At 38.0% G+C, this 13,969-nt stretch overlaps 1 long non-coding RNA gene across 1 annotated transcript; it reads right to left on the reverse strand.

Annotated features, from left to right (window-relative positions):
* Window positions 1-721: 721 nt before the first annotated feature.
* LOC106089384 (uncharacterized) lies at window positions 722-13,756 on the reverse strand. Its single transcript, XR_001221602.1, has 3 exons — window positions 13,635-13,756; window positions 931-1,111; window positions 722-855 (listed from the first exon to the last, which is right to left on the reverse strand). It is a non-coding gene; the product is annotated as an uncharacterized LOC106089384 (long non-coding RNA).
* Between the last annotated feature and the right edge of the window lie 213 nt (window positions 13,757-13,969).

A 13,969-nucleotide genomic window follows, 5' to 3' on the forward strand; every position in this document is an offset into this window, starting at 1 on the left:
TGGTACTAAAATGAACACGTTTGGTATCAAATTTTCTCTAGGTGTAGAGGTATCGTAAAGTTTAAGGCTTTACCCAAACTATTTGAGCAAATGATTACAAATTCATTGTTATTCCAAATATGTCCTATATGTTGTTGAAATTGATAAAAACGTACTTAGTTGAAAGGTCACAAATGGTTAAATTTGGCAACGCGATTTCTGTAAAATCAACGTAAGATCTGGTGTTCCCCAAGTGTGCCATATTGGACCGTGTTGTTTAATTTGCTAATAAATGACCTGCGTAATATAGTACGCCATTCTAAAGTACTTGTGTATGCGGATGACGTGAAAATATTATTTTACCATAATATCGATGCATGTCAGAGTTTACTGCAGTCAGATCTCAATAATTTCTACAACTGGTGTAACAATAACCTACTGGAACTGAACATAAGAAAGTGTAAACATATGATTTTTTCAGACTGAATTAAATGGACTGAAGTTACTACTTTGATGACCACTTAATTGAATCAGTAACTACTATGAATGATCTTTGGATCCTTTTAGATCACCGACTGGACTTCCGAGAGCAAATTTCTCCTATTCGAAATAAGGCATATAGAAGTTGGGGCTTTATTCAAACCCTTAATTACAAAACAATTATATATTTCTTTTGTACGTTGTATATTAGAGTATAGGTCTATAATATGGGATCCAGTTTATACCATTCATTCAAATCGAATTGAATTTGTTCTGAAACAATTCTCATTATTCTACCTTAGGAGTCGCGGTTAGAACCAACTTAATTTACCAAAGTATGACCAACAAAATTTACCAAAGTATGACCAACATAATTTACCATCCTTATCGATCTATCTGAAAGCAGTGAATCAATAAAAAGAACATTAATATTATACTTGAACAATGTTTAAGCCTCAATAATATTGTTACGTTTTTACTGTAGACGTTTTAATTTCAATTAAAACAGTCCATTTACAATTACTTTACTTAACAATAATTTATCGATCTACTTATTTGCTTTACAACTTCTGTTTGCTGATACGTTTACAATACGCGTTCTCAGATAAGACTGACTTGTGTTCCGTTACGCCACTGCGTTATATACCTCTTGCTGTCCACATCGATGTTTCGTGCAACCAAACGAAAGAAACACAAAAGACATTATTTTGTTGTTGTTTGTTTGTGAAGTCATATTCAGTATGTAAACTTATAAATCGTTGTTACTAAAATCTAGTATTTTTTGTACATACGTATTTAGTTAATTATTCTGTAAGAACTTTTGTACTCTAGATTTAAGAAATAAATAAACAAAAAAATAAATAAAATGGTTATACAAAATGATGTGCCGGCCTTTCTAACTCATATAGATTTTCCGAGATTGCAGAAACAGATATATTCTCTCGCACTCCCGAACGATATCTTTCTCTTTTGTTTGCCTCTTTAAACTCTCGTGTTTTTTACGTAGAGCCTTCCAAGGGCAGAATTTGCAGTCTGACTTGCAAAAGTTCGGGAAGGCTGTTCTCAATCTCCGGTCTTCTGATTTTAAGGTGACAGCATCCAATTTTTTGTTTTCAACAATTAAACGGTTCTCCTTGACCAGTTTAATTAATAAATGTTCTTCTTTAGCAATGAAGTTTTTTCCCCTTGTTCTTTTTTGAATACTCATGTGAATTTTCTTTTAAGTAAAAAAACTGATTGCTGCGTAATATTGCCACATCTTCTAACTTTTCCGCTTTAGGTTTGGCATTCTATTCTACTTTCGGAATAGTCGCGGAAACTTTTAATTGTTCCCCGAGCGGAATTTGACATTTATGTTTTGTTTTTATTTTCATACCAAAAGACGTTTTTTATCTGCTCTTATGGTTTTCTTATTTTTTTTTTTCGTAAATATATAAAATAACAAAAAGAAAAAAAAAACCATTGAAACCATTAAAAAAAAAACAATTAAACAACGTTTTTTCATATGCAGTTTGACAGCGTTCCGCCTGAAAAGCTGAACAGAATACTCAACTTTAGGTGGGTATTAATATCGGTTTTTACAGTGAAACTCCATATAAAAAAATAGTAAAAACAAGTAAAAGCGTGCTAAGTTCGGCCGGGCCGAATCTTATATACCCTCCACCATGGATCGCATTTGTCGAGTTCTTTTCCCGGCATCTCTTCTTAGGCAAAAAAAGGATATAAGAAAAGATTTGCTCTGCTATTAGAGCGATATCAAGATATGGTCCGGTTTGGACCACAATTAAATTATATGTTGGAGACCTGTGTAAAATGTCAGCCAATTCGAAGAAGAATTGCACCCTTTGTGGGCTCAATAAGTAAAATAGAGAGACCGATTCAGATTAGTAGAGCCTTCCAAGGGCAGAATTTGCAGTCTGACTTGCAAAAGTTCGGGAAGGCTGTTCTCAATCTCCGGTCTTCTGATTTTAAGGTGACAGCATCCAATTTTTTGTTTTCAACAATTAAACGGTTCTCCTTGACCAGTTTAATTAATAAATGTTCTTCTTTAGCAATGAAGTTTTTTCCCCTTGTTCTTTTTTGAATACTCATGTGAATTTTCTTTTAAGTAAAAAAACTGATTGCTGCGTAATATTGCCACATCTTCTAACTTTTCCGCTTTAGGTTTGGCATTCTATTCTACTTTCGGAATAGTCGCGGAAACTTTTAATTGTTCCCCGAGCGGAATTTGACATTTATGTTTTGTTTTTATTTTCATACCAAAAGACGTTTTTTATCTGCTCTTATGGTTTTCTTATTTTTTTTTTTCGTAAATATATAAAATAACAAAAAGAAAAAAAAAACCATTGAAACCATTAAAAAAAAAACAATTAAACAACGTTTTTTCATATGCAGTTTGACAGCGTTCCGCCTGAAAAGCTGAACAGAATACTCAACTTTAGGTGGGTATTAATATCGGTTTTTACAGTGAAACTCCATATAAAAAAATAGTAAAAACAAGTAAAAGCGTGCTAAGTTCGGCCGGGCCGAATCTTATATACCCTCCACCATGGATCGCATTTGTCGAGTTCTTTTCCCGGCATCTCTTCTTAGGCAAAAAAAGGATATAAGAAAAGATTTGCTCTGCTATTAGAGCGATATCAAGATATGGTCCGGTTTGGACCACAATTAAATTATATGTTGGAGACCTGTGTAAAATGTCAGCCAATTCGAAGAAGAATTGCACCCTTTGTGGGCTCAATAAGTAAAATAGAGAGACCGATTCAGACCATAATAAACACGTAAATTTCAGGCAAATCGGATAATAATTGCGACCTCTAGAGGCTCAAGAAGTCAAGATCCCAGATCGGTTTATATGGCAGCTATATCAGGTTATGGACCGATTTCAACCATACTTGGCACAGTTGTTGGATATCATAACAAAATACTACGTGCCAAAATTCATTCAAATTGAATAAGAATTGCGCCCTCTAGAGGCTCAAGAAGTCAAGACCCAAGATCGGTTTATATGGCAGCTATATCAGGTTATTGACCGAATTGAACCATACTTGGCACATTTATTGGAAATCATAACAAAACACGTCGTGCAAAATTTCATTCCAATCGGATAAGAATTGCACACTCTAGAGGCTCAAGAAGTCAAGACCCAAGATCGGTTGATATGGCAGCTATATCAGGTTATGGACCGATTTGAACCATACTTGGCACAGTTGTTGGACATTATAACAAAACACGTCGTGCAAAATTTCATTCCAATCGGATAAGAATTGCGCACTCTAGAGGCTCAAGAAGTCAAGATCCCAGATCGGTTTATATGGCAGCTATATCAGGTTATGAACCGACTTGTACTTTATTTGACATAGTTGTTGAAAGTAACAATAAAAAACGTCTTGCGAAATTTCAGCCAAATCGGATAGAAATTGAGCCCTCTTGAAGCTCAAGAAGTCAAGTCCCCAGATCTGTTTATATAACAGCTATATCAAAATATACAAAATATACAAAATACTACGTGCCAAAATTCATTCAAATTGAATAAGAATTGCGCCCTCTAGAGGCTCAAGAAGTCAAGGCCCAAGATCGGTTTATATGACAGCTATATAAGGTTATGGACCGATTTGAACCATACTTGGCACAGTTGTTGGACATTTTCAATTTCATTCCAATCGGATAAGAATTGCGCACTCTAGAGGCTCAAGAAGTCAAGACCCAAGATCGGTTTATATGGCAGCTATATCAAAACATGGACCGATATGGCCCATTTTCAATACCAACCGACCTACACTAATAAAATTTCAAGCGGCTAGCTTTACTCCTTCGGAAGTTAGCGTGCTTTCGACAGACAGACGGACGGACATGGCTAGATCGACATAAAATTTCACGACGATCAAGAATATATATACTTAATGGGGTCTCAGACGAATATTTCGAGTAGTTACAATCAGAATGACGAAATTAGTATACCCCCCATCTTATGGTGGAGGGTATAAAAATATTCGTTAAACATCCGTACGAGGAAATCAAATTTGTTTACAGGAGGTTAATGCCTACGATTCAATCGGGGAGACAGTTAACCATATTGGAAATCCATGTGTCAGCACGTTTTTGATGGCCACTTTGTACCGCAGTAACTTTGTGGGTTGGAGAAGTGTTTGTTATTAAGTACACATATACGAAAATGATCCAAGTAATCTTTTTGTCTTTTACAATGTTGTTCGAGCGTGCGAGATAAACTTTAACATCTTGTGGAATGTTATTACAAGATATTTAATTTTTGTAATTTTCATTTCTCTTTCGAGTCGAGAAGTAAGGCCAGAAGATACCACAACACCAACCATAGTGTGACGCGTTCATCTTTCGACACTTTTAGGTTTGAAGGCTTTATGATTAGCTTACACGAACTTCGGCATGTTGTACGTACCGGATTGACCCGATGAAGTCCTTCATCGCCGAGGGCTGCTGCCTCAGTATACAACACACCGCTACGACAACAACAACAAGGCTTTAACCTTTTACCAACACTAACAAAGCTCGACACTCTGTCTGCTGGCTCTTCTTTTTCCAATGCATGTGTTTGTATGTGTAAAGGTAGACTTTTTTCACGCAACTACCCTGCAAGCATTTTTGATCGCCATATAATCTTCCGCGAATCTCATAGATGAATGTTATGATCGCGGACCAGCTTTTCTAAGAGTCGTAGACGAACCCCCGTCGTGCGGTTTTGTATCCTAAAGACGAGTCTTCTAAAAAAAAGTGTACCTCGAATCTTCCATATGAGTTGCTAACCAGTAAGTCAGAAGAGAAGATCTAAGAATCGCGGTAGGCTCGGGTGGAAGAGTAAAAAATTTGTGTTTGGAAGACTAATAAAATTCACTTCTAGAAGAGTTGGGCATTTCTCGCCTGTATAACAAATAAGTGTAATATTTGTTAAATATTATTCCGTAAGAGTTGCACGTTATTTGTTCTAAAAATACATTAGTTTGTTCATGTTAAAAACGTAACAACTCCGAGAAGACTTAAAGAAAATGTGAGTTTTACACGTCATACTCGTCATATTAAATACTACCAGTCGTTATATATTCCAAATGAGAATTCTGTTTGGTGTTGTGAAAGTTGTCCACTCAAAACAAAATATCGAACATTATAATTCAATACAAGTCCTAAACGCACAGGAGTCTTTTGAAGGCAAACACGGTGGTACACGCAAACCGGGAAGACCAAAGTTGTGGGAGACATCTCGAAACTTGGTGTCAGAGATTTTAGAATGAGCACAGAAGATCGAGGCGCTTGGAACGCTATTCTACGTTCGGCTAGTGGAACAAATATTCTGCCATACACAATTAAAGTAAGCACAAGTCCTAAACGCACCACGAATAAAGATAAAAGCAATCGCGAAGAGTTAGGTGAGGTTTGGGTGACAGTCTGCCATCAGACTCACTTAGACGTTTTCGTCCATTGTGATACCACAGAAACAGAAAAATGAAGATGCCTTCTAGTTCCTACCGTTAAACCATCCAGCCCAACAACTTGCGAATGTTCACATCCGCTTAATCAGACAGGTTCTCAAAGAAATGAGAACCTAAAGTGGAACTCCTTCTGACTGCCAGGGGGACACACGTTTAGACAGTAACATGTCATGACTGACACATTGAGTGAGACGTCTGTTCTAGCCAGTGACAGCAAAGCGGTAGACCTATTCAAGTCTAGATTAGGCCACATAGTTTTGGAATGATCACATACCCCACTTTGTGACCATCTACCATTGTTATCCTTCGGGCCTGGTCCTGAAAACTTAGCTTACATGTCGCTAGAGGCTTACCCACAGATGCCAGTTTCCCTGGAATGAGTAAGGTAGTTCCTAGTTTCGCAAGCTCGTATCGCTTTACAATTCCCTGGGATATCTCTGTATCCTGGCACCTGGTCCTGTAAACTTAGCTTACATGTCGCTAGAGGCTTACCCACAGATTCCAGTTTCCCTGGAATGTGTAAGGTAGTTCCTAGTTTCGCAAGCTCGTATCGCTTTACAATTCCCTGGGATATCTCTGTGTCCCGGCACCCAGAATAGGTGAATTTTGAACTGTTCTGCCATCTCGTTGACAGATCTGCGGCAGTTGGAGCGGTTTTATGCTCACAAATACGTTCTCCAGGGATTTAATGGCTGTCTGAGACGGTATTTAAGCCAATCGTTGTTATGACATTATATTGGGTTGCCCAAAAATAATTGCGGATTTTTCATATAGTCGGCGTTGACAAATTTTTCACAGCTTGTGACTCTGTAATTGCGTTCTTTCTTCTGTCAGTTATCAGCTGTTACTTTTAGCTTGCTTTAGAAAAAAAGTATAAAAAAAGTATATTTGATTAAAGTCCATTCTAAGTTTTATTAAAAATGCATTTACTTTATTTTAAAAAATCCGCAATTACTTTTTGGGCAACCCAATATCTTAGCCATTCCAAGACTTCCTTAATCACAAGGACCTCCGCTTGATGCACACTGCAGTGGTTGGATAACCTTTTCGATATGACCAGTTCTAGATCTATAGAGTACACCTCAAAACCCACCTGGTCGTCTAGTTTGGAACCATCCGCATAGAAGTCGATGTAACTTATATTACCAGGAATATCGTCGTTCCAATCGGATCTATCTGGAATAGTGGAACAGTACCAAAAAGCGGCTCAGGTAGGGTGTAATCCGCCCTGCCTGGAACATCGGATATTATATCAAGCATAACGCAGTGTCCGTATCCGTCACATGATCAAAAAGAAAGGTCCCTTAATCTCACAGTAGTGATCACAGCCATTTGTCTAGCCACAATGCCCAGAGGCATTAGATGTAGCATTAAATTCAGTGCTGTGATGCACAAACAATCCATCCTTTGGATCCGGTTAAGTATTGAGCAGTAGGTGGACTTTTGAAGCGCCATCCACCAGATCACTACACCATATAGCATTATATGTCTGACAGCTGCAGTATATACCCAATACATGACACGCGGTCGAAACCCCCAACTTTTACCAATGGCTCTCTTCTAGGTGTATAGGGCAAGAGTTGCCTTCCTTTTCCAAAATGTTGGATTTGAAGTTCAATTTCCTGTCCAGCAAAATATCCAGGTATTTTGCGCTTTCTGTAAATGGAACATTTTCTCCTCCCAAGGAGACGGATGATACTGTATGCAACTTGTATCTCCTGCTGAAAAGAACTACTTCTGTCTTGCATGAATTTATACCCAGACCACTTCGGTAGCCTACTTCGCTATTGCACGTAGAACTTCTGAAGAATATCTCTTAGAGTGCTGAGAAACATTCACCTAACCGCAATAGCCACGTCATCAGCATACGTGACCACTTTTACACCTTTTTCTTCCAGAGGCAATAATATATTGTTAATGACTATGTTCTATCTTTATACCCTCCACCATAAGATGGGGGTATACTAATTTCGTCATTCTGATTGTAACTACTCGAAATATTCGTCTGAGACCCCATAAAATATATATATTCTTGATCGTCGTGAAATTTTATGTCGATCTAGCCATGTCCGTCCGTCTGTCCGTCCGTCCGTCCGTCTGTCGAAAGCACGCTAACTTCCGAAGGAGTAAAGCTAGCCGCTTGAAATTTTGCACAAATACTTCTTATTAGTGTAGGTCGGTTGGTATTGAAAATGGGCCATATCGGTCCATGTTTTGATATAGCTGCCATATAAACCGATCTTGGGTCTTGACTTCTTGAGCCTCTAGAGTGCGCAATTCTTATCCGATTGAGATGAAATTTTGAACGACGCGTTTTGTTATGATATCCAACAACTGTGCCAAGTATGGTGCCAAGTATGGTTCAAATCGGTCCATAACCTGATATAGCTGCCATATAAACCGATCTTGGGTCTTGACTTCTTGAGCCTCTAGAGTGCGCAATTCTTATCCGATTGGAATGAAATTTTGCACGACGTGTTTTGTTATTATATCCAACAACTGTGCCAAGTATGGTTCAAATCGGTTCATAACCTGATATAGTTGCCATATAAACCGATCTGGGGTCTTGACTTCTTGAGCCTCTAGAGTGCGCAATTCTTATCCGATTGGAATGAAATTTTGCACGACGTGTTTTGTTACAATATCCAATAACTGTGCCAAGTATGGTTCAAATCGGTCCATAACCTTATATAGCTGTCATATAAACCGATCTTGGGTCTTGACTTCTTGAGCCTCTAGGGGGCGCAATTCTTATTCAATTTGAATGAATTTTGGCACGTAGTATTTTGTTATGATATCCAAAAACTGTGCCAAATATGGTTCAAATCGGTTCATAACCTGATATAGCTGTTATATAAACAGATCTGGGGACTTGACTTCTTGAGCTTCTAGAGGGCTCAATTTCTATCCGATTTGGCTGAAATTTCGCAAGACGTTTTTTATTGTTACTTTCAACAACTATGTCAAATAAAGTACAAGTCGGTTCATAACCTGATATAGCTGCCATATAAACCGATCTGGGATCTTGACTTCTTGAGCCTCTAGAGGTCGCAATTATTATCCGATTTGCCTGAAATTTTGTACGACGGATCCTCTCATGACCATTAACATACGTGTTTATTATGGTCTGAATCGGTCTATAGGCCGATACAGCTCCCTTATAAATCGATCTCTCTTTTTGACTTCTTGAGCCCACAAAGGGCGCAATTCTTATTCGAATTGGCTGACATTTTACACAGGTCTCCAACATATAATTTAATTGTGGTCCAAACCGGACCATATCTTGATATCGTTCTAATAGCAGAGCAAATCTTTTCTTATATCCTTTTTTTTGCCTAAGAAGAGATGCCGGGAAAAGAACTCGACATATGCGATCCATGGTGGAGGGTATATAAGATTCGGCCCGGCCGAACTTAGCACGTTTTTACTTGTTTTATATTCACAGATCCCAAGCCTGACGTAATGCATGTTCTAGTAAGTAAGTTATTAATAAATGTTAACCCAGAGAAGACTGAAATATGCCTGTTCACGAGGAAGACGAAGATGGGCCAATTTAACACACCACGATTCCTCAATAAGACGATTTCAATATCTGACAAGGTCAAATACTAAGGTGTGATCTTGGTCATGAAACTGAATTGGAAGCTTCACATTCAGAAGTGCACTGAGAAGGCTCACAGATGTTGTGCACTATGTAGACGGGCATTAGACTAGAAATGGGGCCTGAATCTGAGAATAGTCCACTGGCTCTACAGAAACGTGATTAGACCAATACTAACTGACGCCTCAGTTGTTTGGTGGACTGCTATGGAGAAAAAGTGCAATGTTAGGACCATACAACAAGTTCAGAGAACCTGTTGTCTTTGCATATGCGGAGCGATGAGGACCACGCAGGGCACTGGAAACTATTGACATACAGATTAAGTGTGAGTCTATGAGACTTAAGGCTATGAAAGAATGGATTGAGAATAGGAGCAGCTCATATCATCGCGGTATAATCGAGGCGACGATAGGAAAGAGGTTCGCGATCGGATACCTGAGACGACAGTTGAGATCGAGTGCGAGGCACTGCTGCCAGCGGCACAGTCTTGGACTGACGGAATCCTAGTATTGCCGTCTGGAAGATCATGTTACACGGATGGATCAAATCTAGAGGACAGAGCGGCCCTGCGGGTCTACATTGAAAACCCAAGGACAGAGATCAGTTTTAGACTGGCTGACCATAATACGATCGTGCAGGCGGAGATCCGACCTATCACGACATGCGTGAGGTGGTGTGGTGCTAAAGCGAGAACGTCGAGTGTGAACATCTTTAGGGACAGCAAAATTGCCATAAGAGCAATAACAACCAGGACGGTAAGGTCACGAACAGTCTTGCAATGTAAGAAGGAGATTAACGCCTCTGAGGATGGCAAAATCCGCATCGTTTAGGTGCCGGTCCATAACGGAGTAAGGGGGAATGAAATGGCAGACGATTTGGCGGTGAAGGCAAGAGAACTGCCGCCAATTAATTTGGTTAACCCTAAGCCTTTCGGGTCGACGCAGACCGATCTAAGGGAATGGCCGACGAATGCGCATGCAACATTGTTGAACAGCGAAACGATCGGTAGGACGCCAAAAATCCTACGTTTTATATGTTTTACCATCAGCATTATTTATTGTGCTGTTTGCGTAAAAAAGTGTTAAAAATTGTTATTAATTTAAAAGACAGTGAACGAAAATGCATTGGAAACTCGTTTTTTCCTATTGGTCCAAGTTGACGTTTCGTCCGCGCTTTTTATGAATGACATATTTCCATTTCATGAAGAACTTAATATCGCAAATGAAAATTACAGATCTTTTTTCACTATTTGGTTTGTATGGGGTTTCACTGTGAAATTTGAACTCAATTTTCACCTTTAAGGCCAAAATCATTTTTTATTTCAAATTTTTCATTTCTATTTCTCTTTCGAGTAGGGATATAAAAGTCGACTTTCGACTAATCGATTAATCGTCTTTTTGTGTAAAAAAGTCGAATAATCGTCTTTGAAATCAAAAAAGTCGAAAAAAGTAGTGGATTTAGTTTCAATTCGATTTTTGTCGCCGACGGCTTCGACTATTTTTTTTAGTTGTGGTTGCAATAGGTACAAACGTGATCTTTATAGGGGAAAAATAACCCCAAATGGAACGTTTAAACATACCACCCAAAATCAATAGTGGATATACCGGCACAATATGGGTATCAAGTGAAAGGATTTGAAGAGTAGAATATGAATATAATTTTACAACTTGGGTTCCAGGTCTCATGGGGCTGCTCCAACCCCAAAACTCCTTCAAACAGACCTAAAAAATTGAGCAGAAATTTGGCACAGATATGTCTTTTTTGCTGCACGCAGGTTTAGTTCTTGAACGGGCCAAATGGGTCCATATTTGGATAAAGCTGCTATATAGACCGATCTTCCGATAAAAGATCTGATCGCTGAAATTTGAAACAGTGAATTTCTTTAAGCTTTTGATATCCGACCCAAATATGGTTCAGATCGGACTATATTTAGATATAGCTAAAGATATAGATATAAATAAAGAGTCCATAATTTTATTTATCACCCGATTTCGGTGAAATTTGCACCGAACAGTTGATTTAAGCCTCCCAAAATCCGACCTTAGAATGGTTCAGATCGGACTATATTTAGATATAGCTGCCATATCTGCCGATAAAGGGTCTGAACCCCTAAAAGCTTTACTTTTTCTCCGACATCCGACCCAAATATAAATCAGATCAGACTATACAGATATAGCTTTCATACAGACCGATCTTCTAATTTAGGGTCTTAATTCCAAAAAAGCAGATTTCTTGCCTGATTTCGCTGAAATTGTTATTTGTATATGAGTTCTCGGAATCTAAATAAAATATGATCGTAACCAGACCCTATTTATATATAACTATGGATAAACTAATGGAGTTATAATGAAATAGGATAATTATTGTATCCTTGGTGGTGAGTATCCAAAGTTCGACACTGTCGTTTTTACTTGATTTATTTATATTAACAAACCATACCCCAATGTGAAATTTCGATTCCAAAAATAAACAATAGTGAAGAAAAAGTGAATGCGATAGATATTAATTGCGATTCAGTACTCACAAAGTACCAATACTCAAATTTAAGAGTTTGGTAAATGTGAGCTGTAAAAGTCAAATTAAGGATTTTTTTAAAAATGGGAATTTTGGACTTTGGGATTTGATGTGAAGTTCGGAGAAAATTGATTGGAAATTAATTTTCGATTCAGAGTTTTTTTTTTATACAAATGAATTTGCTTACGACTTCAAACGTAAGAAACCGATCTTAACTTCTCAAGATCTCAATGGAATTCCTATCTGATGTGAATAAAATTTTAGTTCCAGTTAATAAATGAATGAAGTTCAAAGAACATAGTAAATCCTTAGTATATAACGGTCAATCAAATTTAGAAATGGTATTAGTATTAGTATATAGCGCTCCTGTAATTTATTCAAAACAAGTTACGAAAAGCAAAAGACGGGCGGTACCAGCTACATATTACCCTACACCTACTCTATAAGTGAATTTGATAGAAAAACAATCAGTTTGAATTTTCGAGAAAATGTGTTCTGATTGCATTTTGATAAAATTTAACAAAAGCGTCAACAGTCATAAGACAAACGTGCTACAAAAGAGAAACTGGCTATCGTTCTGGAGTAAGTCTAATTTAAAGTTATGTTCTTGTGGAAGTGCATATTTTAATCCATTTTATAATTGTAAATATTTCAGAAACGTTTCAATCGATAAATTTATATCTAACAAGTAAATCGTGCTAATTTCGGCCGGGCCGAATCTTATGTACCCTCCACGATGGATCGCATTTGTCAAACATGACCGATTCTGGCCATACTTGGAACGTATGTTGGAAGACATAGGAGAAGTTGTGGTGCAAAATTTCACCCAATTCACACAAGAACTGCTCCCTCTAGGGGCTGAAGAAGTGCAATAGGTTAATATGGCAGCTATATCAGGTTTTAAAATGAAAAGTCATTGTGCAAAATTTCAACAGAATCGGAGAAGTAATGCGCCCTCTGGAGGCTCATGCAGTATAATCGGCAGATCGGTTAATATGAGAGCTGTATCAGGTTATGATATAACCATTCGAACCATACTTGAAACATCTATTGAGTGAAATAGAATAGAATACGACATACGACATTACAGTTCAATCGAACAAGAACTGCGCTCTCTAGAGGCTCAAAATGTCTAATCGGGAGTTGGGTTTATATGGGAGCTATATCAAAACATGGACCGACACGGTAAATAGGTACCGGGTGAATATAGTCCTTGGAAAACGACTACCTCCTATTGCATCTGAAGAAATTGACCTGCCCCTGCAAACCAGAGTAGTTCTGGCTCAATTACGATCCGGCAGATTCAGCCGCCTCAACTCCTACAGACTAAGGATTGATGCCGACATATAGCATCTATGTCCCGATGGTGACCAGAGACCACACGAAACACGTCACCTGTTTAACTGGTCAGCCAGACCCGCTCGACTCAGGCCCAGATACCTCACCCCATTTCAGTCGCAGAGTTCCTGAATGTGAACACTCAACAGAATCAAGCAGACGAAAGATAAAACACAAAAAACTGCTACAGCAACATAAGAACAACTAAATTTTTTTCTTTGATAACAAGCAGCTACATAAAATTTATATTTTAAACTTACATATGAATATGAAACACCCGAAAACTCTATCGGTCTATTTAAATCCTTTTGCTGGATCAAAACTTCGATATTATCAGCAGTGAAATGGTCAGCTTTCATTGCTGGTACAGCGTCGGAAAATTGTGTGCTGAAAAATATTACAAGATTAATAAATTTTCTACACTAAAGCCTAGTACTGACTTTGAGTTTTCGCCCGAACAACTGTCAAAACCCACTATAAAAAAAATTTTTGCGAAACGACTACGAACTTTTTTCAAATAAGCAGTACTTAGTTCATTTTACGAAATGATTTTAACATGTTTCAACATAAATGTACGTTCCTATTAAATTGCATA

This window comes from Stomoxys calcitrans, chromosome 3 (assembly GCF_963082655.1).
Source record: "Stomoxys calcitrans chromosome 3, idStoCalc2.1, whole genome shotgun sequence".
Classification (NCBI taxonomy): domain Eukaryota; kingdom Metazoa; phylum Arthropoda; class Insecta; order Diptera; family Muscidae; genus Stomoxys; species Stomoxys calcitrans.